Source organism: Mustela nivalis (genome assembly GCF_964662115.1).
Source record: "Mustela nivalis genome assembly, chromosome: 6".
NCBI classification, from domain to species: domain Eukaryota; kingdom Metazoa; phylum Chordata; class Mammalia; order Carnivora; family Mustelidae; genus Mustela; species Mustela nivalis.
The window spans coordinates 113563352-113586935 of NC_139025.1; positions in this window are offsets into that span (position 1 = coordinate 113563352).

A 23584-nucleotide genomic window follows, 5' to 3' on the forward strand; every position below is an offset into this window, starting at 1 on the left:
CTTTTGAACTCTGGACCTTCTGGAGGAAACCGTTTCAATAGGAATAGCTCGGAATTCTCCCAGGCCTTGCCATCTGGGCGTCTGGAATGAAGTTTCCAGGATATACGGCCCTTTGAAGGAAACAAATTCAATTGGCGATTGTGCTCCCATTTAATATGCCTAAGGAGTGGTCTTGGACTCCTGCCAGGACTTTCAGTTTTTCACTCAACAAACATTGATCTTTTCCTGTGCCTTTGGCACTGGGCTGGGTATAGGGGCAGGAAGGTGGGGAGAGTGGACACATTAAAAAAAACCGACTTTGGCCAAATGTAATAAGGACCCTGATTGAGACAGGCCATGAGGGATTATAAGGTGCCGCAAAGGGATGGGGGATTCCTCCCAGGCAAGGAGGAATCTAGACTCTTGACAGGTCTAGAATGCCTGCAGAGAAACAGGATCCCACCCAACAGATATTTTAATGTGGCCCTGCTACTGGCCAGGCTCAGAGCTAGGAGACCAAGGGACTCAAGAGGGACGAGCATCGTCCCCTCCCTCACATTGCTCGTTGTCTTGTGGCAGAGACTTTGGCTTGGCACAGGTGATTCTACTGCATGGCCCAGCAGGAGGAGGAACACTGCCTCCGAAAAGCTCTGCTCCAGTCCTCCGAAGGCAAAGATCAAAATAGTCCCAAGAACAGGCAGATGCCCAGGCAGGCTTCCTACAGAAGGTGGCAGGACTGGGGTTTTAGAGAGATGGAGGGGTGGGGGGACAGGAAGGTGGGGCCTGTGGCACAAATAGGGAGGGTGACCCCAGATCCAGGTCATAGGCACAACCAGACACAGGTGTCCCAACTTGAGCCAGGGTCTGTCTGAAACAGTGAGGGCAAAGTCAGGGTGGTGGAGGGGGGTGAGACTTGACCCCGCAGACCTGAGGTCACCGACGTTGTCCCCACCAAAGACCTTGTGTCCGGTTGCCTCTAAGGGTTCTATCTTTGGGCAAGCTTCCTCTACTGTGGAAGTCCCATCTAGTAAACCATCATCCCTGTGTTTTTCCTGTAATATAAGCAGTGTTGGCTTATCTGAGATTATTCTAACCAAGTGGGAAAAGAGTCACTCTCATGCTCCAAACTCCAATAGTTCCCCATTGTCCTCAGGATCAAGTCCAGCGTCCAAGGCCATTGGCCTTGGGGCCCCTCCCTGCCCTACTGGGCCTCACCAAACTATTCATGATTGCTTAGACCTGCATGTTTCCCTCTAGACCGCTGAGCTCACTGCCTCGGTGCTTGGAAGCTCTCACTCTTCCCTGCCGGTTATCACCTAGCTTATGGGGCTGGAAACTTCATTGTCTGAGCCCAGATCCTAGCCAGGTGCTGAGCTCTGATCAGACCTTGTGGGCAGGCTCCATCTGCTCATCTGTATCCCCCAGGAGGCTGTGAACCTCTGGGGCAGGCACTCTGCATCCAACCCCCCAGTGCTCCGCTGGTCATCCGGTTTGGCTCTCACAGTGGCACAGAGGCCGAACAGGTGGGAGTTTCTTTACCCAGGAACTCCAAAATGGTGCTCGCTGTGGCTGGAAGTTAGATTTGCTCGTGAATGTCAATGGCTCACAAAGGCGGACAACATCAGCTCCCTCCATGGCCAGCCACACAAGGCCATAGATAGTGGTTGGCCTCTGGGCAGAGCCCCCAGTCCCGGGAGCAAGGATTAGAAGGGAAAACGAGCCCCTCCCTCCCACTGAGGTCCCCCACTCTCGTCTCTGCACCTCTCACCTTCTCCCACACGAGCTCACCAGGACCCATACTCATTTGTTCACTCCTAACTCCTAACTCCTAATTTGTTCACTGTGTTCCAGATACCTAAATCTGACAACCTGAGGAGGGCTTGATTATTATACCCATTTTACAGAGAAGAAAACAGAGGCTTAGGGGCCCTGAATGATCCAAGCTTAAGCTATTGGTGGGGGCTGGGTTCTGACTTGGAGCTATCTGCCTTTGAGGACACTTGGAGCCTCCTCGTTCTTACGGGGGGTGGGGGGGTGGAGCGACCCCCTTCAGCCCTTAGCTGCTGCCCTTACACGGGAGGAGGAGCTCAAGAGCTTCGAGTCCATTAGAAGATTCCAGAATTCAGGGCTCCCCCTGGTCCTCCTCAGACTTTCACTCAGCCCCATGCCCCTCAGAGCGGTCCCTAGGCCTCCATGGGGTTCCCCTCCCAGGCCCAAGAGCACTTACCTCCATCTCGGGCGGGGCAAGGGCAGGCAAGAGGACTAATTAACAGTCTGCTAAGGGCTCTGAAGATGAAAAGCAGCCTTCAAGTGGCAGCCTATTATCAGAAAGCTTCACACACGGAATAATGAAATTCCAGGTTCCAAATGGAGAGTAAAAATCCTTTAACAAGGTGATAAAGGGAGTCGGAGAGGGGGGGCGGGGGAGCAGGGCGGAGGGCGAGGGTGTCCACTCTCTCCTCCAAGTGCACAGCCGCCCCCCTGGACCCCAGCAGTCTGAGGGGGAAAAGTGTGTGTCCAGGGTCAGCCTCAGGCCCCCAGGCCTCTTCCATTATTGCCAGCTGCTGTCCCTGGAAGAGGAGAGAACCAGGCCTCCCTTGAGGGGCCACAGACCTGGAGAAGCCAGGATCCCTGGACCCTGAGGCTAATGTAGAAAGGAGCCAGGTTGGGAGAGAGGAGCCCCAGTGTCTGATCCTTTCCACACTGCGACTCGGTTCCAGGACATAGGTGGGTCCTGTCCTCTCTGTGCTGGTTGCCTTAGGGGGTGACCTGCATGGTCCATGCCCTGCCCCCACACAGGGATGCCCCTTAGTGGGGGCACCATGTACCCAGCATTGTGGAGCCCTGGGTTTTTGTTTAACTGAGCAGCTAGCTAGGGGGGGCTAATTTTGTGGGGTTCTTGGATTTTAGTCAGTCCAGGTTCCCACAGCTGGGAAGGAACAGCCCCCTGCCACCGTGCCTCTGGAGTTCCCTGACGGGCAATGTCTAGAGACTGGAAAAAAGCCCCCCCGCCCAACCTCAGAAGCACATTCACCGCTATCTCCCTCACAGGCTGGGGGATCCTTAAAGGCAGCGACCAGTCCCACTCAGCTCTGGACCCCCCTTGTGTGCCACAGGGACAGAATCACCAGCAAAAATAAACTCTTGGGTGCCTGGGTGGCTCAGGTCATGATCTCAGGGTCCTGGGATCGAGTCCCGCATCGGGCTCTCTGCTCAGCGGGGAGCCTGCTTCCTCCTCTCTCTCTCTGCCTGCCTCTCTGCCTACTTGTGATCTCTCTGTGTCAAATAAATAAATAAAATCTTTAAAAATAAATAAATAAATAAACTCTTGCTGTTAGCGATCCAATCACCAGTCATGCAGTTGAACTGACAGTTAGTAGATTGAAGGGATTTGGTGAAAGTCTTGTCAAAAATTGAAACTTGATTTCAAGTGCATTATTTGGGGTATTACTTAACTTCTCTGAGCCTCAGTTTTCCTTATCTGTAAATAAAATGGGGATGGCGATGGGACTTGCCTCATGAGATTGTTCTAAGGTGAGATGAGTTAATTCCTGGGAATTAGAGAGTTTCTTTGTTATTACTCCCAGTGTTAACCTTTGGTTACCATCAGTTAGATAGCTATGAATCTCTTTTTGCTTCTTTGCTGCTGCCTGGAATTCCTTTAAGCCCTTGACTGCACAGGGAGGGGATACGGGGAGTGCAGATGACATTTGGACAGCCATTGTCTCTTAAGCTCTAGTGCCCCAACAAGCTTGAAACCCAGTCTCCTTGTCTACAGATGAAAACACTGAGGCCCCAAAAGCAAGGGGGTTGTTTATGGTGATGCGGTTGGGCAGGAAGATCAGAGCCCAGATCTGAGCATGGGTTAGAAATCATCATGCAGTTGGGAAATGTGCATTGAGCACCAATGGACCAGGCCCCAGGGATGGGAGAGTGCAGATGACAGACCAGCTTATGAGCAGGGCTGTGACGAAAATAAAATCCTCTGATCAAAACTAAAGAGGAGGTTGTTTAGAAAAGACTTCTCTGAGGAGGTCTGTGCTGAGCCCCAGAAGATGAAAGGGGAAAGGAAGCCAGCGCCTTCCCGTTGCTCCTGACTGCCTCACCGCCAATTCTCACTAAGGTGTGAATGATTAACTGCAGGTCCGAGCCTGGAAGCGAGATTAGAGATTTGAAAGCAGAAGGGCAGAGGGAATAGGAGGGCAGTGCAGAGGCCCCGTGGAGGACCCCAAGTAGAGAGGGATTGGAAAGAAAGTGGAGCCTTGCAGAGGTAAGGACGGTGAGTTGTAACTTTCAAGGGCTTGGTTAAAAACAGAAAGCTGGGCTTGGGGGCTTGGGGAGAAACTCCCATTGCTAAAAAGAAAAGATGAGTACCTGAGTCCTCTCTGTCCCAGAGACAGGTGGCAATTTGAGGCTATCAAGGCAGAAAAATGAAAATCAACTCTTCCTGTGAGGATGGATACAGGAAGACATCATTCCTAACCATAGCAGATGGAGGGAGCCCTACACATAAGTCCCCCAAGAAGGAAAACACCACGCCTTCGCTTCTCACAGCTGTCATGATGGAGCTGGCCCTATGCACCTCCCCACATCCTTAAAGATGCCCTAGTAGGAGCCCCCCCACTCTTCTCAGCTCTGAGGAGAGACAAGAGAAAATAAATGTTTAATAGCAGGTGTGGCCAGGTCCCGGGAAGCACAGAAGGCCTCACTGAGGAAACCCCATTTGCACTGAGATCTAAGGTAACAAAGGGGAGGGGAGGGTATTCCCGGCAAAAGGAACAGTGTATATGTTGTTGTGCCACTAGATTTCTAATAACTGGCACTGGTGGGAGGAGGGAACAGACCTTTGGCCGTGTTCGCCCATGTCCATGGTGTAAATACTCTTGGCATGCATGATGTCACTGAACATGGGCAGTCAAGACAATGGGAGCTGGCTGTAGCCCGAAGGAACAGGAGCCAGACAGGGGCACCCAAGGGGGTTTGCTGGCCTTGGAGGGGGCACGGGCTTCAGCTAGCAAGTGGACTGTGTAGATTGTGACCCCAGGTCTTGGTTTCACCTTCCTGTCCCCTCAGAGCTCTGTAGGGTTATGTGCTGGGCCCAGAGTTCCTGGTGTTAAGTGACAAGGAAAGAATTAATTAATCAGATCCTCAAAGAAGTCATTTGGGGCTTTGTCATTGGTCAAAGGACCCTGCCCTTTCACCAGAGGCAGGGTGACTAGGTGGCTTAATCGATAAAGCATTTGACTCTTGATTTCAGCTCAGATTCTGATATCAGGGGTGTAGGATCGAGCTCCATGCCCAGCGTGGAGTCTGCTTGGGATTCTCTCTCTCCTTCTCCCTCTGCCCCTCCTCCTGCTCTCTCTCTCTCTCTGTCAAAATAAATATAACCTTTTTAAAAAGAAAATAAAGGGGGAGAGCAGGTACTCTGTGACCATGGACGGGATACCCCTGGGAGCACCTGACTCCCTTTCGATGGCAAGCCTGAGATCACATACAGGCTGTTGATTCAGCAGCGAAGTGGCCAAGCTAGGAGTGTGTGTGTGTGTGTGTGTGTGTGTGTGTGTGTAAGTGGTGGTAGCTGAAAGGTAGGGTATAGTGCCACCTGCGCCCCTCCAAAGTCTTGGTCCCAAATCCTCTTGAACTATGGGGCCTCTCTCCATCCCATCTGAGAGCAAACTAGAGCAAGACAGAGGAGGACCGGGGGATGAGAGGTAGGTAGAGAGCCACTCCAGCCCCAGCAGACTGGAAGATCAGTCACTCAGGGAAGGAGGAGGAGGAGGAGGAGGCTTGGAAAGGGTGGAAATGAGTAGAGGGGCCTTGAGCAGGGGAGAGGACCGTGGGGACCTCACTTCATGCCCCCACCTCCTTCCCCACCCGGCACCCTGCATCTAGGCCATCCTAATCTTCTCAGTCTGAACCTAGCCTAAAATTCCTCTGCACTCTGCCTGTTCATCCCTTCCTCCCCCTGGCAAGCGCTGATCTTGTTACTGTCTCCATAGTTCTGCCTTTTCCAGAATGTCTTATAGTTGGAATCATACAGTGTGTAGCCTTTTCAGATTGGCTTCTTCACTTACTAATATGCATTTAAGGTTTTTCCATGTCTTTTCCTGTCTTGATAGCTCATTTCTTTTTAGCACTGAAAAATATTCCATTGTCTGGATGTACCACAGCTTCTTTATCCATTTACCTATGAAAGGATGTCTTGCCAAGTTTTGGCAATTATGAATAAAGCTGCTATAAACATCCGTGTGCAGGTTTTGTGTGGACATAAGTTTCCAGCTACTTTGGGTAAATACCAAGGAGTACAATTGCTAAATTATATGGTAAAAGTCTGTTTAGTTTTCCAAACTAAACTGTTTTCCAAAGTGACTGTACCATTTTGCATTTCTGCCGGCAATGAATGAAGGCTCCCCTTGCCCCACATGCTCGCCAGCATCTGGTATTGTCAGTGTTCTGGATTTTGGCTGCTCTAGGTGTGTGGTGGAATCTCGTCATTGTTTGAATTTGTGTTTCCCTGATGATGAAGGATATGGAACAACTTTTTATACGCTTCCTTGCCATCTAGATGTCTGTTCAGATCTTCTGACCATTTTAATGGGTTCATTTTGTTATCGTTGTATACTCGTTGTATATTTTGGATAGCAATCCTTTATCAGACAGGTCTTTGGAAAATATTTTCTTCCAGTCTGTGACTTGTCTTCTCATTCTCTCAAGGTGTTAGTTTTTTCATTATTAGAGCAATGAGTTACTGTATATCCGGCATATTGATAACGGAGGTCAAAACAGGAGACAACGGGGTACCTGGGTGGCTCAGTGGGTTAAAGCCTCTGCCTCCGGCTCAGGTCATGGTCTCAGGGTCCTGGGACCCTGAGTCCTGGGTGATGGACCATGACCCTGGGTCACGAGTCTCAGGATCCTCCACATCGGGCTCTGTGCTCAGCGGGGAGCCTGCGTCCCCCCCCCCCCCACTCTGCCTGCCTCTCTGCCTATCTGTGATCTCTCTGTCAAATAAGTAAATAAAACCTTAAAAAAAAAAAGGAGACAACAATTCTAAATTCTAGTCCTTGAAGGAGGATAACACTGATGATGTTAGTGACAGCCATTCCCATCTTTGGAACACTTGCTTGGTTCTGGGTCCTCGGCAATGGCCTCAGGTCACTGGACCACAGAACCGGGAGAGGGAGATACGCTTGTCCCCAGTTTACAAATGCTAATGAGGAGGCTCAGAGAAGCGAAGTAGCCCTAAGTAGATGGCACAGTATTCAGATGAAGCGCATTCATTCAGCCCCACAGTCCTTGTTCCAAAGCAGGCACCTGTAGACTCTGCTTGTTTTGTCTTCATTCTCCCCATGTCAGAGGTGTAAGTACAGTCCACATCTCTCCTAACTGAGGCTCTTAATCTTTAGCACCTTTTTTTTTTTTTCCAACTTTGGGATCTCTCTGGGTATTAGGCCTCCTTACAGAAGAATGAACTGAGACACTGAGCAGTTATTGAGTTGCCCAAAGTCACACAGCCAACTAGTGTGTCTACAGCCATTTTCCAATGATCTGCCTTCTAGGCCTCCAGACCTCACAGCCCAACCATCTCTGCCTCTTCGACCAGCCCCAGACAAATCTCCCTGGCTGGACTGTTTTCTCTCAGGGCTGTGGCTAACCTGCCAATCATTGTGGCCCTCCCCAGAAACAGTGACCCTGTGGCTTTCATCCATCCTTGAGAAGATCCCTGAACTCCCTGGTATGGACCCCCAGGCCGCCAGCATCCAGCCCCCCCACCCCGTCCCCCTCAACACGCCCTTCTCTGCCCATTCAAACCACTTGCATCCACTCTTTCTGGAGCCCCCAGGACTCTGCCTTTCTCCTCTTCCTTCACCCCGACTCCATCTGAGGCCAAGGCCAGAAGAGGTAGAGGGCTCCTCTCCCCCAGCAGCAGGAGGAAGAGCTGCCTTCCATGGAACACTGACTCTCAGGCAAGAGCAGTGCCAAGTTCAACATTCGTTCGACTTCTGTTCAACTTTGTTGTTCAACTTTTACTGAAATCTTTGTTCAACTTTTACCTAAATCTCGTAACAATCCTGTGACGAGCCTCACTAGCCTCATGTTACAGAGCCCCATTTTATGGAGGGAGTAAGCTGAGGCTTAAGAGACTTTAGATACTTGGTTGAGGCCACATGGTGGGGAAATGGCAGAGGCAGGATTTGAAACTCTAACTTCACATGCAAGTTCTTGACCCCTTCACGGGCTCCCAAACCCTCCCCACCCCACCCCCAAATTGCTCTCACAGCGCCCATTCATTTCTCCATGATCATACCTCATGGTGCTTTTTTTTTTTTCAATAGACTTTTATTATTTCTTTTCAGCACTTTTGGGTTTGCAGAAACAGTGAGCGAAAGGTACATAGAATTCCTGTCTACCCCCTCATCCGTGCCCCCCACCCGGTTTCTCCCATCGTTAATATCTTGCCTTAGTGTGATACGTTTGGTACAACTGACGAACCAAAACTTTATTAACTAAAGCCTGTAACTTACATTAAGGATCACTCATGGTCATGTACATTCTATGGGTTTTGACAAACGTATAATGACATGTATCCCCCATCGCAGTATCATTCAGAAGAGTGTCACTGCCCTAAAAATCCCCTGTGCTCCAGAAATGCATCCTTCCCTCCCGCTAACTTCTGGCAAGCGCTGATCTTGTTACTGTCTCCATAGCTCTGCCTTTTCCAGAATGTCATATAGTTGGAATCACACAGTACATAGCCTTTTCAGATTGGCTTCTTTTACTCGGTAATATGCATTTAAGGTTCCTCTACGTCTTTTCACGGCTTCTTAGCTCATGTCTTTTTATCTCTCTTTCATCGTGTGGCTATATCACACTTTGTTTATCTGCTCACCCTCGGAAGGACATCTTAGCTCTGAGTTTTGGCAATTATGAAGAATGCTGCGATAAATACCCAGGCGCGGGGTTTTGTGCGGATATAGGCTTTCAACTCTTTTGGAGCCTTGCCAAGGAGAATGATTGCTAGATTCTCACATTGTGCTCTTTGGCCTGCAGTCCTGGACCCTCTTGCACTCCCGACAGCAGAACTTTGGAAAAGCAAAGAATGTACCTGGTATTTCTCAGTCTCTAAGACTTACACGTAATAGGTCCTCAATAAATATCTGTTGAAACCGAAAACACAAGTAGACAATTGTGTAGCTCAGATTTTCCAGGACGCTTTAAGTCCCGTATCATTTTATTCTTTGCACCAAGGTAATTTATTATAAACACAACCAAATGGAGATTGAAAAGGCCTGCTTAAGGCTTTCTGTGCTAAAATATTTCACAAGTCAGTCTTTTTAAAGGTCCTTTGCCAGATGCTGACTCCAGCTTTGGGGGCTTCCAGTCTGCAGCTGCTAGAGGGAAGGTGAGAGAGACATCCACTGGGCATCGGGTGTGTCCTCTCTGACCTTGGCCTCGCCTCTTTCCCACAGGCGCCTTGGTGTTCCTTTATGAAACAGACCCAAGACAGGAGCTCCCTTACCTCTGGGTGGCTTCAAGCTGGACTGTTCTAGGATTCCCCATCCAATAAACCACCCACCCCAACCCTCTGGGCTGGACTGGAGTTGAGAAGGCAGCCGTGGGCGTGAAGGCCACGTCTCCATCACCCACTCATAGAAAGGGTCCTCAGGCCCCAGCAACAGATAGACAGAAGGTAGGAGCACCTTTCTGTCTTTTACTGGGGATGCCCCTTTGTACCTTTTATCATTCTAAACCATTTTAACATATTAATCATAACAACATTCATTCACCCTACACTTATCACCTGCCAGGCAGGTGGCTAGGGTTAACAGGTTGATCTAAATCTGACATAGCCCAGTGATATAAGGATTGTCACCCACATTTCTAGATTTGATCCACTCCACAAGTAGATACTGAGTGCATATCACAGGTGCTCAGAGACACTGTTTTAGGGCCATGGTGGTACGCAAGGGAGGCAGAGTCCTTGGCCTCACGGAGTTGATCTTTCAGAATAGGAGACAGTAAGCGGTCTCACAAGGGAGCTTTACAATTTGTTAGAAGATGACCAAGCTATATGGAAAAAGCAGAGCAGGGAAGGGGACAGGAATGGTAGGGCACAGAGCAGGGTCAGACTTAGCTATTAGAGAGGATAGCCAGGGTCCACCGGTTGAGAAGGTGGGGTTCTTAGCAACAACTTGAAGGAGGAGAGAGGGGGAGCCCAGTGGATTTCTGGAAACAGCAGGAGGGAATGTGTCTGGCAGGGGAGTGGTGAGTAGAGTGAGCAGGGCAGACAGGAAAGAAGGACTGCTCATGGGGGGTCTGGGGGCGGGGGGGGGGGTTGTGTGTTGGGGGTGCTCCCTGTAAGGACTTGGGTCTTTCTCAGGGAAAAATGAGAAGCAGAGTGACAGGATCCTTCTGACTTCTCTGAGAAGAATACACTTTGGAAAGGGGAGAGAAAAGTAGAAAGACAGAGACCTCCTGCTGGGGCTGCTACAGGCATTCAGCAGAGACAGGATAAGAGGCTAGGACCTGCTGGTCAAGGCAGAGGGGTGACAAGAGGTGGGATTTGTGATCTATTGGCAAGGTGGAGCCATCATGAGTTCCTGAGAAAATCGTAGTTCACGTGAAGGATCCAAGGTAAAAGCCGTACCCCAGCCCATGCTCAGAGACAGTTCTGTGGGAGATTCTGGGGCTGCTCCTTCCCCAGGTAGGATGGCAATACTAGGGCCATCCCAGAAGCCGGAAGTACCCCCTACACCTCCCCTTTCCCAGAGTGCAGGACCCCAATCCAAGTTGCCCTCGTATAACCATGGATGGCATGATGATTGGGTTCTTTATTGCCCACCCCCGAGGCTGACCTCCCAGTCACCTGGCCCAGCATTCCAGTTAAAGAGGAAGTGGGCAGAACTGGAAGTGGAACTCCTACCCTCCCAACCCCATACTCTGTCAGGAGCCTACGCAGGCACAGGGGGTGGGGACAGAGAGCTGTGGAAGGGGGTACTCTCAGTTTTACAGAAAGCCATCTCTGCATTTTTTGCAAAATCTCTACTTTGTTGCCGTGAATCCAGCGCTTAATGAGCTCCTACTGTGTGCCCAGCACTGAGCTGGGTGTAGTTTGCACATAGGTTTAGAAACCAGCCTCTGGTGGAAACAGCCCTGGCATTCAACTAGGCAGATCAGGATCGCTGAGTCCTGTTCTGCACTTCTTAAGGACCTGGCCACCAGCACCACAGGAAACACTCCAGGCCTCCAAGCATCAACTTTAAAATAGGGTCAGTGGAACTTATTCAGGAGAGCTATAACATGAAAAGGCCTTGATAAACACTGTGCAAAGGTCAAAGGCTAGAGGGACAGACCCACACATGCCCAGCTAATCACAGGGCAGGACACTCTGGGGTGAGGGCGTCAGACACAATAAGGATGTCACCAGAGCCCAGGTGTGTGTGTGTTTGGTGGGCAGGCAGGGGTCAAGGGGTGGAGAGGAGCTGCTAAGTCATTCTGACCTAACTGGAGGACAGGGAGGGCTTCGCAGACTGCGAAAGGACCTTGGAGAACGGGTGGGATTCCATTGGCTCAAACAGAGAAAAAAGGTACTGGGACTCCATGGGCAAAGGCTAAGGGTGTGCAAATATGCTGCCTAGGGCTGCGGGGAGCTATGGAAGGGTATTGAGCAGGGCAGTGGCAGAACCTGATTTGTCTTTGAGGTCAGCCTGGCTCCCAGACAGGACTGGAGTGGCCCAGCTGACCATCACACAGAAGCTTAAGCCAGCTGCACTCTCCAGAAGAGAGGGGGACACAGGGCACTGGTCGCCCCCAAGTCCAGTCCAGATCTGGCGTAAAAGGCAGATGGAGTGGGAAGTAGTTGGGGAGGGGAGGAGGGGCAGGGAGCCGGGGCCAGGCTAAGCCAGCTGGCTGCCCTGCCCCTCCCCCCATTCCCCCTCCTTCCAGCCTAGCCCAGCCCACCCCCTCCCCCTGGGGGACCAGGGACTTGTTTGTTTTCCTTGTAAAGAGGGGAGCCCTGCCCTTTGTGAGATTTCTGCTGGGGAAGGAGCGAAATGTCTGCTTGTGCTGCTGCCTGGATTTCCAGCTATTGACACAGACTCTGACGAGGAAAGCAAAGGCCAAGAGAGGGCCGAGACAAGGTGGCTGATGAAAATGTTCTTCCCAGGGTGGCTCAGCCCTGCCCTGCGGAGGCTGGCTGGAAAACCCGGGCAGGAGCCCGTTCCACCGCCGGAACTTCTGGCCGGGAGAGAGGAGGGGCTTTGGAAATGGTTGGGGAGGTTCTGCACCCCTTCCCTGGCCCGCTCATCCCCGCACCTAAACCCACTGCTGCTCTGGTTTGATCCTCCCTTAATAACCGGGGCCACTTACACGACTTACACAACTGTTAACTTCTTGGAGGCCCAGCTTTCTAAAACAGGACAACGGTAGTGCTCCCTTCCTGGGGCTCCTTATAGGTCACATTCCCCAAAGAGAATCTGAGATGAAGCCCGGTTATAAGATAAGATATAGGACACCCAGTTCAATTTGAATTTCGGATAAACAATGAAGGATTTTTTTTTTTTTTTTAAGGAGAAGTATGTCCCAAATATTACATGGGACACACTTCTACTAAAAAAAAAAAAGTATCTATTGTTTAACCAAAATTCAAATTTATTTTTTTTTAAGATTTTATTTATTTATTTGACAGACAGAGATCAGAAGTAGCAGAGAACCAGGCAGAGATAGAGAGGAGGAAGCAGGCTCCCTGCTGAGCAGAGAGCCTGATGTGGGGCTCTATCCCAGGACCCTGGGATCATGACCTGAGCTGAAAGCAGAGGCTTTAACCCACTGAGCGACCCAGGTGCCCCCAAAATTCAAATTTAAATGGGTGTTCTACGTCTTTACTTGAGACTCTAAAGGGGAGAATGTTCCAGGATGGGGTGTGTGTGTGTGTGTGTGTGTGTGTGCGTGTGTGTGGACTGAGGACTTCTCTCAGTGTCAAGGAAGCAGGATGGGGCAGAGGGAGAAGGCAGGGTGTGATGCTGTCACATGGAGGTCTCAGCTGATCCGGGGAGTGGGGGAGGGGGGCCCACTCTGGAGCTTACCTGGCTTTCAGAGCAGCTCCAGACTGAGACCAGATGGGGCTCCAGGCCTTTATACTCCCACTCCCCACTTGTCACTGGATCCTTGCTTTCCTGGAGGGGTGTGACTCTTGGCCGGCCAGGTGGCTCTGATCTGCTCTGCTGAGGGCAGCTCCAGAGGGAGGACTCAGCTCAGAGGTGGGGGTACCCGAGCTCTAGGCCTGAGGGGGCATCAGGGCAGAAGTCTATCACCACAACGGTGACCTGGTTGTTACCCTGTTCCAGGAGACAGTTGTGTAAAACAGCTTAGCCTGAACCTGACACTTAGTAGTGACTTCGGGATCCTCTGAATTGAGGGCAGGTCACTTAGCTGGGGCCTGGGAGCCCATTAACCAACCACTCCTGTCCAAATTCCCTGCTGCGTCCATCTCCCTCCTTTTAGGACAGTCTTCCCAAATCCGGTCTGTTGATTTAGCATCTGGGTGGGAGTGGGGGGCACACTCACAGTCCCCTCGTGGATCCGATGGCCAGATCTGCTCCTGCCCTGAATTCTGCAGATGCCAACCCATGGCATTCACCTCCTATCTTCCTTTCCAAAGATTCCAGGGGCTGTCTGATTACCAGTGACCTCCGCCATTCCGGCCCCTGGGCTCCAGCCGCCCTTCTTTCCCTGCCTCCCACTAACATGAGACATATTTCAGTTCTGGGAGCAGAGAATCTGGCTTTAGGAAGAAAGGTGGCTAAGCTTGGAAGTCGGTAAAGAGGCTGGGGCTTCTGAACACATGGAGACACAGTGGCGCACGTACCCTCATTCATCGCGAATCACTAAGCAGTCCGGGAAAGCATGCTGCCAACCCTTGTGATCCCCACTTAATTTCCACAACCGCCCCGCAGAGAGGTATGACTCAGCCCCATTTGACAGATAAGGAAACGGAAGCTTAGCAAAGTGTCTGGCCTAAGGTTCCACAACAACAACAACAAAAAAAAAGAAAGAAAGAAAAGAAAACCAACCCCCCCCCAAACAACAATAACAACAAAACCAGGAGACTTGGGATAAGAACCCAGCTCTGTCTACCACCAACAGCACTTGTGCTCTGAACAGTAGAGTGTGTTCTTAAGTATAGGCTGCACAGTCACCTGCTTGTGGGCAGACTGGATGGCCACGAGTCACTGGATTTTCAGTCACCATTCTCGTGCAACAGGTCAACAACAAAGAAAGACAAAACACCCCAAAATCCCAAGCCAGCCTGAGATTGGCACAGCCGGGGAAGTTTGCAGGAAGAAGCAGGAGCATACTAGCCAGCAGTGTTCAGGAACAGAAGTCCCTCAAGCTCTGTGACACTGACAACATTCAGGGGAAGGAATGAGCATGGGAGACGCCATTGGGAAACACCATTGGGAGACGCCATTGGGAGGGCCAGGGGATGGTGTTGGGGGCTGACCGGTAAGAAGTCTCCAGAACCCACAAGTCTCCAGAACTCCCTTGCTGAAAGGGCTGCCTCTTTTTTATTTCCACTGTGGTAAAAATCATAGAACATGAACTTTACTGTCAACCATATTGAAGTGTACAGTCAGTAGTGTTAACTACATCCACATTGTTGCGCAACGGGCCTCTAGAACTTTTTCATCTTACAAAACTGAAACTCTATACTTATTGAACAACTCCTCATTCCTTCCCCTCCCCAGAACCAGCCTCCGGCAGCCACCATTCTTTCTGTTTCTGTGATTTTGACTACCTTACATACATCCCATAAGTGGAATCCTACAGTATTGTCTTTTTGTGACTTACTTCACTTCATATAACGTCCTCCAGTTTCCTCCCTATTGTAGCGTATGACAGGATTTCCTTCTTTATTAAACCTGAGTAATATTCCATTGTATGTATAGTTCCCTTTTTCTCTTTTTCTTTCTTTTTTTTTTCTTTTTTGAGATTAATTTATTTATTTTAGAGAGAGGGCGCATGTGTGTTGGTGGGGAAGGAGCAGAGGGAGAGGGAGAGAGAAACTCAAGCAGACTTCACGTCCAGCGTGGACTCTGACCAGGGGCTCAATCCCACGATCCGGAGATCATGACCTGGGCTGAAAACCAAGAGCTGGATGCTTAACCAACTGAGCCACCCAGATGCCCCAAGACCACATTTTCTTTATCCATTCATCCACAAATAGATACTTGGGTTGCTTCTACCTCTTGGCTGTTGTGAATAAAGCTGCAGTGAACATGGGGCAGGGGACAAATATCTCTTCAAGATCCTGCTTTCAACGTTTTTTGGTGTATGCCCAGACATGAAATTGCCGGATGATACAGTAATTCTATTTTTGATTTCTATCTTTAATTTTTTGGGCAACCTCCACACCATTTTCCAGACTGGCTTCACCATGTTGCGCTCTCACAAACAGTGCACAAGGGTTCAACTTTTTCCACATCCTCACCAACACTTACTTCCTTCATTTCTTTTTTTTTTTAATAATGGCCATCCTAATGGGGTTGAGGTGATATCTTATTGTGGTTTTGATTTCCATTTCTTTAATGATTAATGATATTGAGTATCATTTTATATGCCTGTTAGCCATGTGTGCATCTTCTCTGGAGAAACATCTATTCAAGTCCTTTGCCACTTTTTAATCCAGTTACTTGCTTTTTTTATTGTTGAGTGGTAGGAGTTCTTTATAGCTCAGATATTATCCAGTTATCAAATGTGTGATTTTTTTAAAAAAGATTTTATTTACTTATTGAACAGAGAGAGAGAGCGGGAGAGAGCGAGCAGGGGGAAAAGCAGAGGAAGAGGGACAAGCAGACTCTGTGCTGAGCATGGAGCTGGAGCCCTGAGCCTGATGTGGAGTTCGATCCCAGAATCCCTCATGACATGAGCCAAAACCAACAATTGGACACTTAACCCTTAACTGACTGCACTCCCTCCCCGCCCTGTACCCCTCCAGACTTGGGATTTACAAATGTTTTCCACCATTCCACAGGATGCCTTTTCACTCTGTTGATTGTTTCCTTTGAAGTGCAGGAGTTTTTAAGTTCGATATGATCCCATTTGTCTATTTTTGTTTTTATTGACTGTACTCTTGGAGTCCTGTCCAATAAATCATTGCCAGATCCAATGCCATGAAGCTTTTCCCCTCCGTTTTCTTCTAGGGGTCTTGGGGAGAGGGCTGCCGTTCTGGCACAGGTAGGAAGATGGGGAAATGACTAACATCGAGAAAATCTGATGTCACCAAGATTCAGAGCTTAGAAAGCGGCACCACCGCACCTTCCCGCCCCGACCACCGCACTTTACCCTTGACGTTTATGAAGTCAGTGACTAGACACCAGAACCTGGGTGCAGAGAAACCCACCATGCCCGCAGACACGTCAGCAGTGAGAAGTAACTGGGGAAGCAGGGGTGGTCTCTACCATACGTTTGCTTCCCAGTCCTGCTTGGAAGCATCTAATCCTGGAGCCATATTTTTGTTCAGCAGCCAAGGAATCTAAAAGGGTGGTGTTGGGTTGTCAGCCTCTGCACTGAAACAGAGGCCCAGTAAGGAGGTCGGAACAGTTGAATGGATGATTAAGGCCCAGGGAGGGGGGAAGGGGGGTAAGGTAATAAATTAGATGATACACCGCCAGGCTCCCACTTAGCAGATAGTGGAGTGTCAGTCTGTGCCTCGACTTTCCAAGTGTGAAGGCATGGTGGAGTTGATGAGGCTGGTGCTGGGTAGGGTGGCCCCACGGCCCTGGGCACCATTTCTGCACCTGGACAGGGCTATAGAGGAGTCCCACTTCTATCACACATGAGCTGGGTGGCTTGAGCAGGTCACTGGGTTTTTCTGGATCTCCTTGCTTTCCCCCCGTCTCTGTAAAAGGAGTAGCCCAGAATATCTTGCAGCTCTCTCCTGGGCTGCTGGGCCATTTCTCACTCAGGTCAGCAAGACCTGACTTTAAGTCTTCCTCCTCAGCCAACCTGCTCTGGGAGGTGAGTGTGGCCCTGGGTCTCTCGCTCCCTTTTCCCCTCTGCGACATCTCTCAAGAGCCAAGGAGACGCTGGCTCAGAGCTGCAGGGCCTCCTGAGTGTGATGATGGCATGAGGCCTTCTGCTCTCCAGCATTGTCTCTAGGCCTCCCCTCAGAGCAAGAGAGAATTTTGCAGTCACAGCTGAGAATGGATGGATGGATGCTATGTCATTTAGTAATTCCAAGACTCCTTTTTTGGCCCAAGAATCTCCCCCTCTGGTTCCCCCAAACAAAATATTTTAAATAATCTAACCTATAAAACAGATTTAAAAAATTGGGGGCGCCTGGGTGGCTCAGTGTGTTAAGCCGCTGCCTTCGGCTCAGGTCATGATCCCAGGGTCCTGGGATCGAGTCCCGCATCGGGCTTTTTGCTCAGCAGGGAGCCGGCTTCCCTCTCTCTCTCTCTCTGCCTGCCTCTCTGTCTACTTGTGATCTCTGTCTGTCAAATAAACAAATAAAATCTTAAAAAAAAAATTGGAGCTGGTCTGAGTAAAGTGGTGGAGGGGATCCCTGCGGCCCTATGGAAAGAGTGAACACCAATGCCAAAAGGCCTAATTCTCTCCCAAACTTGCTGTTATTGGCTTGGGTGGTGGGGCTGGACAAAACCACTTAACTCTCTTTGGTCCTCAGTTTTTTCATCTATCAAATGGGAATAATTTCCCTACTTTCTGTGCTGTCTCTTGTCTCTGAGTCCATAGATAGGAAAGTACTTTAAGCTGAAAACAAAGAAGTAAGGGCATGTCGGGTTTTGTTTATAACTTGCTTTGTTCTGCATTTTTTTTTTTTTTTTTTTTTGCAGTGGGGGTTAGTAGTAGCAGAATCAGTTAGACTTCCGGGCTTTCAAGATGAGTCTTTCTTGTAATTCTACTCCAACCTCAAAATCTGAAATGGTCTATCGGCTTGATCTCTTCCTTTCTTACAATGGAAGCCCCCTTCCTCCCTGTCTTTCCATGTTCCCAGAATTCCAGGGTCTACCTGCAGCCTGGACCTCTAGAGTCTCCAATTTCCCCTTCTCCCAGCCCCCTCTTCCCTCCCACTACCCACACTTCTTTGATTGCCTCAGTCTCCCTCTGGCAGAATCCCCTTTCCAGAAAGGGCACTCCCAAAGAAGCCAAAACATATGTCATTTCTGGGCCACTGAGAACAGAGAAAAAAGAAGAAAAGGGCCAGACCACCCTGATAAAAGGGTTGGAGAGAGAGGGGCTGAGCTCCACAGCCCCTCCCTCCCTTCCTGCACACGGGAGATTTTCCTTCTTGTATCTTAGGTTTGCTAGGCTGCAAATGGGGAGGTAGGGAGCCACCGTAGTTCTTCAGATTCAAAGACAGTGTTGTCTGCCATCCTCAACCCCAGCACTGGGGACATTGGGGACCAGAGAATTCTCTGCTCTGGGAGCTGCTGTGTACACTCTAGGATGTTTGAGAGAGTCCCTGGACTGTACCCGCTAGGCACCAGGAGTCCCCTGACCCTGAGTGGGGACAGCCAAAAGTGTTTCCAGACAGTGTCCAATGACCGTCCCCTTGGAAGCAAAACTCCTCTCAGCTGAGAACCACTGGTATAAGTTGAACACACTGGAAAAAAGAGACCCTTCATAATACTGCCTGTATGTGACCAATACACATTTATAAATTCATCCGCTGAAAGACATAAACTGAGAGGAGATTTGGAAATGAGCATCAAAGCTGTCAGGCAAAACCCTTCTCTCCTCTCCCCACCCCCACCAGCAAAGACCCAGTATGCTCGGTGTGCTCGGGCGAAAGTCCTGCCTTCATCATCCTGGCTGACCCCCGAGAACTCCCCTCCACGGGCCCGGATAATTCCCGCAGCGTGGACCTCACCCTTGTGAAGTCGAACACATTAGTACCAGCAAAATATTTCTTAATCTCCTAAGCCTCAGCTTTGAATCCTTAAAAAGAAAAGAAAGAAACAGCACAAATCTCTTAATTAGGACGCCCAATCACTTCGATAAATATTTACCCGGTTCCAGCATGAGGCTGGAAACCCCGAGCAGTTAGTCAATAGGGGTCAGCACAGTGCACCCTGGGAGCCGCCGGATGCAGTCCAGCCTGGCTTTGGATGGTGGCTTGGAGGATGCCTCTTTCAGCGACAGGTGAGCGAATACATTCCATGCCTACTCTGCACACCTGCCCCCTGACAAAGCCCCAGGTGGGCATGGGGGGCTTATCATAAATCATTGCCTGGCTTCCTTGGCTTTCTGGAGCGAGGTGGTGGCCTCCTGTGCCAGCTGGGCCACCAAGCCAACCAAACCATCCCCTGCATTCTGTCACGTGTCCTGGCTGAGCACCTTTGCCCCTATCTGGAACTCTCCTCTTTTCCTCCACTTAGACATGTTACAGGCCACGCTCTACAGGTAACTTCCCCGATTGTCTCCTCCATCCTTCTACCCAATCCTCTTTCCCTCCATAGACTCTTTATAGCTCTTAGGACCTGTACCCAGCCTTGAAGTAAGTAGGAGCTGTCTGGCCTTGCTACACTCCAAAGGCGAGGGCTTCCCTTAAATTTTGGTACCTCCAAAGGGGTCTTGCGTAAAGTAGGTTTTCTGCCCATTCTCACCAGGTGAGCAATCAGATGCCACTATTCCGTTCCCATTTTATAGAAGTGGAAACTGAGACCCCAGGAGTTTCAGGTTTTGCAGATCCTCAGGCCTCCTGACACAAGTGGGAGCCTTCAGTTGCCACTGGAGCCTGAGATGGAAGTAGGAACTAGGGAGGAGGTCTTCCGGAAGCAAGCTCTTAGCTCCCTTCCTTGGAGAACAAAGACACCTTGTCAGGTGGCAAAACAGAAAGGATCCAAGGAAGGTTCATATTGGCCCTTTCCACTCACTGGAACTTCTGTCCATCCTTCTGGACTGAGTTCAAGGTCCACCCTTCCTGAAAGTCCTCTGAGAACCACAGAACGAGACTGCACGTTGATATGCAGGTACTTTTCTCTGAGGCTTGTCTTCTCAGAAAGTTAAAAACTCCACTGCTGTTGCAATAAGACCTCTCTGCCTGGATTCCCCCCAATCACACCCCCACCACCACCCAAGGTGTGGCTTTGAATTGCTCTCCCTGTCCTTACTTCACAGACATACCCCTCAGGGGTCCTTGGGCAGTAGGGGTCTCCAAGGTCACCCCAGGGCCTAGATAAAGAATGGGAATTCCAGAGAGGGAGGGGACCACCCACAGATGTCAGGGGAAGGGAACTAGGTGTTCCCACTTGAGTGTGGTTACTGCCTGGTTTATTCCCCCTAGGAGCCCTGACACTAGATCTTCCTGTCTCTGCAGACACCCAGAAAATGCACAAGAACTTGAATCACCCCTGGTTCTGCATCACCATCGTGGCCACCATAGCTGACTGTGATTGATTGCTTCACATGCCAGGTTCTGGACTAAGTACATCACGTGCATGATCTCCACCAAGCCTCAGAACAATCCTCGGCAGTAGACAGGATTGTAATCTCCACTTTACAGATGAGGAAATGGAGGCTTAGCAAGATTAAATAGTCACATAACTGGGGCCAGCCAGAGAATTAGAAGAGGGGTTGGGAGACCCTGGGAAGCCCCCCCCAACCCCACCTCTCAGAGCTTGGTCCCCTTCCCTGATAAGAAGTGGCTCCCTGGGGCGCCTGGGTGGCTCAGTGGGTTAAGCCGCTGCCTTTGGCTCAGGTCGTGATCCCAGGGTCCTGGGATCGAGTCCCGCATGGGGCTCTCTGCTCAGCAGGGAGCCTGCTTTCCTCTCTCTCTCTCTCTGCCTGCCTCTCTGCCTACTTGTGATCTCTCTCTGTCAAATAAATAGATAAAATATTAAAAAAAAAAAAAAAGAAGAAGTGGCTCCCTGATATGCTCTCTAGGGGCTCCCTTTGGGACTTCCTGCGGCCCTCCAGTTTCCTGTGCTGTGTCCTGAAGCCTGATCTGCATTCCCAGGGGAAGCCAAGCTCTCCTAGTGGTGAAGACCTTGGAGCAGAATTGCCTGGGTTCAAGTCTAGCAGCCTGCAGAGTGACCTTAGGCAAGTCATTTTACCACAGTGCGTCAATTGGTCCCCTGTAAGACAGGAGTGACCCTGATAGCACCCACTCCATTCACTGTGAAAGGATTAAGTGTGTTAATATTTGTCAAGTGCTTAGAACAGTGTCTGGCAGAGTAAGCACTATGTAAGAGTTTGTTAAATAAATAAAAATTCTCTTTCCTCTTGCTCTATGGCCAGGTGCTTGCTTGCAGAGTAAGGCCTAGAATGACTAGTGGGGGTGGGGTGTGTGGCAGGATTGCCTTAGCAATGGAGCCTAAAGGCCAATCCTGAGAGTAGCCTTACAGAATCAACCAAAGGGAGAGGGATGAAGATTTCTCTTCCCTCTGGGCAGTCCAAAGGAGAGGTTTAAAAAAAAAAAAAAAAAAAAAATCAAAGTCACTTGAGGCAGAAGAAGGGAAGACAGGGAGAGCTTCAAAACTCCACCTGAAGCACTGGGATTGGTTCCTCAAACACGGAACCATAGCCTGGTGGCTGACCTGAGCCAGACCCTTTAATTTCTGAGAAAGGGAGAAAACATATATTAAAACTCTCTCTCTGAAGTGTTTGGCAATTATTTTGAAAGAACCAGAGCAGCAGCTCTTGGAGCTGGCAAACAGCTGCCCATCAACCACCCTGCACCCCAAATGAGGGGCTGGGGAAACTCGGTTTAGGAAATCCAGGCCGGGCTTTCTGTCTCACCCGGGTGACTTTTTTTTTTTTTTTTTTAAATGTGCCAGGAATTCCTCTCCCACGTGGGGTGGACTCCGAGGTACTCAATTAAGCAGCCAATGAAAAGTCAGCTCTCCGGTAGCAAATGACCCTGACACTTCTTGTAACATAAACAGTTGAAACGTTTCCAATTAGAACTGGAGACAGAGACGTTTGAACTCTTTCTCTCCACTCCCCTCCTTCTTTAAAAATAATTGTCAAGCGCTTTGGACATGGTGTTGTATACATGATTTTTTATTTTCTTTTCTCTTTCTCGAGCATAAAAGAAATGTATATTTCTCCTTGTTCTTTTTTAATTTGTAGGGTGTCGCGCGGGTTAGAGTGGTGGCAAGCCTAAGGGGGTGCTGGCCTGGTTACTTACCTCCGGCCCCTCTTCCTGTTCTGGACTCGGGAGAGCAGGGAGTGATGTTGGGTGTGCATCGAATAGGATTCCGGAGGCGGGCGAGAGGGGCCTGTGACCCTACAGCTTGACCCTCGGAAAAGGCTGCTAATGAATGAAAGAGTGAATGAATAGGAAAGAATCAATGCCTTTCCTTCAGCAAATGCTTGCACAGATCCTCCTCCCGCAGGCAAAGGAGGGGCTGAGGTTGGTTCTTGAGCTGGCTGCCCCGGATTCTAATCTTAACACTTCTGCCCAGCTTGGGGCAAATTGGGAGCTTTCTCTGCCTCTCTTTTATATTCTGTTAAATGGGGTTACCAGCCGGGCAGCTTTCCAAGGGCTTGAGGTGAGGACAGAGAGAGTTCTCGCTTGGCTAACAGCGGCCTGCCTGGTGCATAGTAAGCGCTCTAGGGCCCTAACCATTCTTGACTTCTCGGCGGGCCCTCCTGCTGCGCCCTACAGGAGGCGGCGCTCTGCAAAACCAGGTCCGTCTATGCATCCGCGCACTCCTCCAACGTGCTGCGTCCCGCGCGGGCGCTGGGGCTCACAGGTGAACTGGACGGGAGTCCTCCCTGTGGGAGTGTCCAGGCTCCTGGGTTCTCGGAGATTGCGGACGTCGGGGCAAGAGCCGTGCCCACGCCAGGGACAGAGCTGCTGGCTCTTCTGTCCGCAATCCGAGTAGACCTGACCTGGGGGCTGGGACTAGTCTGCCGACTGCGGGCGGGCGCCGTCGGAGTCAGTCCGGAATCAGATCGAGAAAGGGAGGCCGGACGAGGCGCATCTTGAAGGCATTGTGTTTAATAAATCCAGGCGAGACGCACACCCGCTACTCCCCCTCCTCTTGGCTCCCAAATCGAGACCTGCTGTGGGATCCCCAGTTTACGGGGTCTTAAAATACCCTCCACTTTGATTAGCAGCTTCAAAGGGCTCTCTTTAAAGTTTGCCCCCTCCCTGCCCCCACCTTTCCCTTTACAGGCCACCCCTCCCCCATCTCTCCTTTCTAGACTTCTGGACAACAACAAAACACAACGCAAGTTTGGGGCGGGGATGGGAGGGGAGGGAGAAATCTTCAGGTTTTCTCCTAAACGTGGGCTGTAGAAATTACCTGTTTCGGGCGTGCGCAGGAGTCAGAGAACCGTGGAGTTTAGGGTTTTTTTTTTTTTCCCCCTTTCTTTTTCCTTTTTTTTTTCTTCCCTTTTTTTTTCTTTTTTGGTGTGTGTGTGTGTTTTTTACCTTTTATTATTTAAATTGATACGTTTCATTACTAGGGAGAAAAATAAAATATTCCTTTGATACACAAAATCAAATTGATATTTAGCCTCTGCTTACTTTTTTATGCATGGCTCCTTTATACCACATGGTAGTGACAGATTGTTTGAGCTGGAAGGAAAAGCCATTCAAAGCTAATTAAGCAGCCATTCCAAGCACTATTTG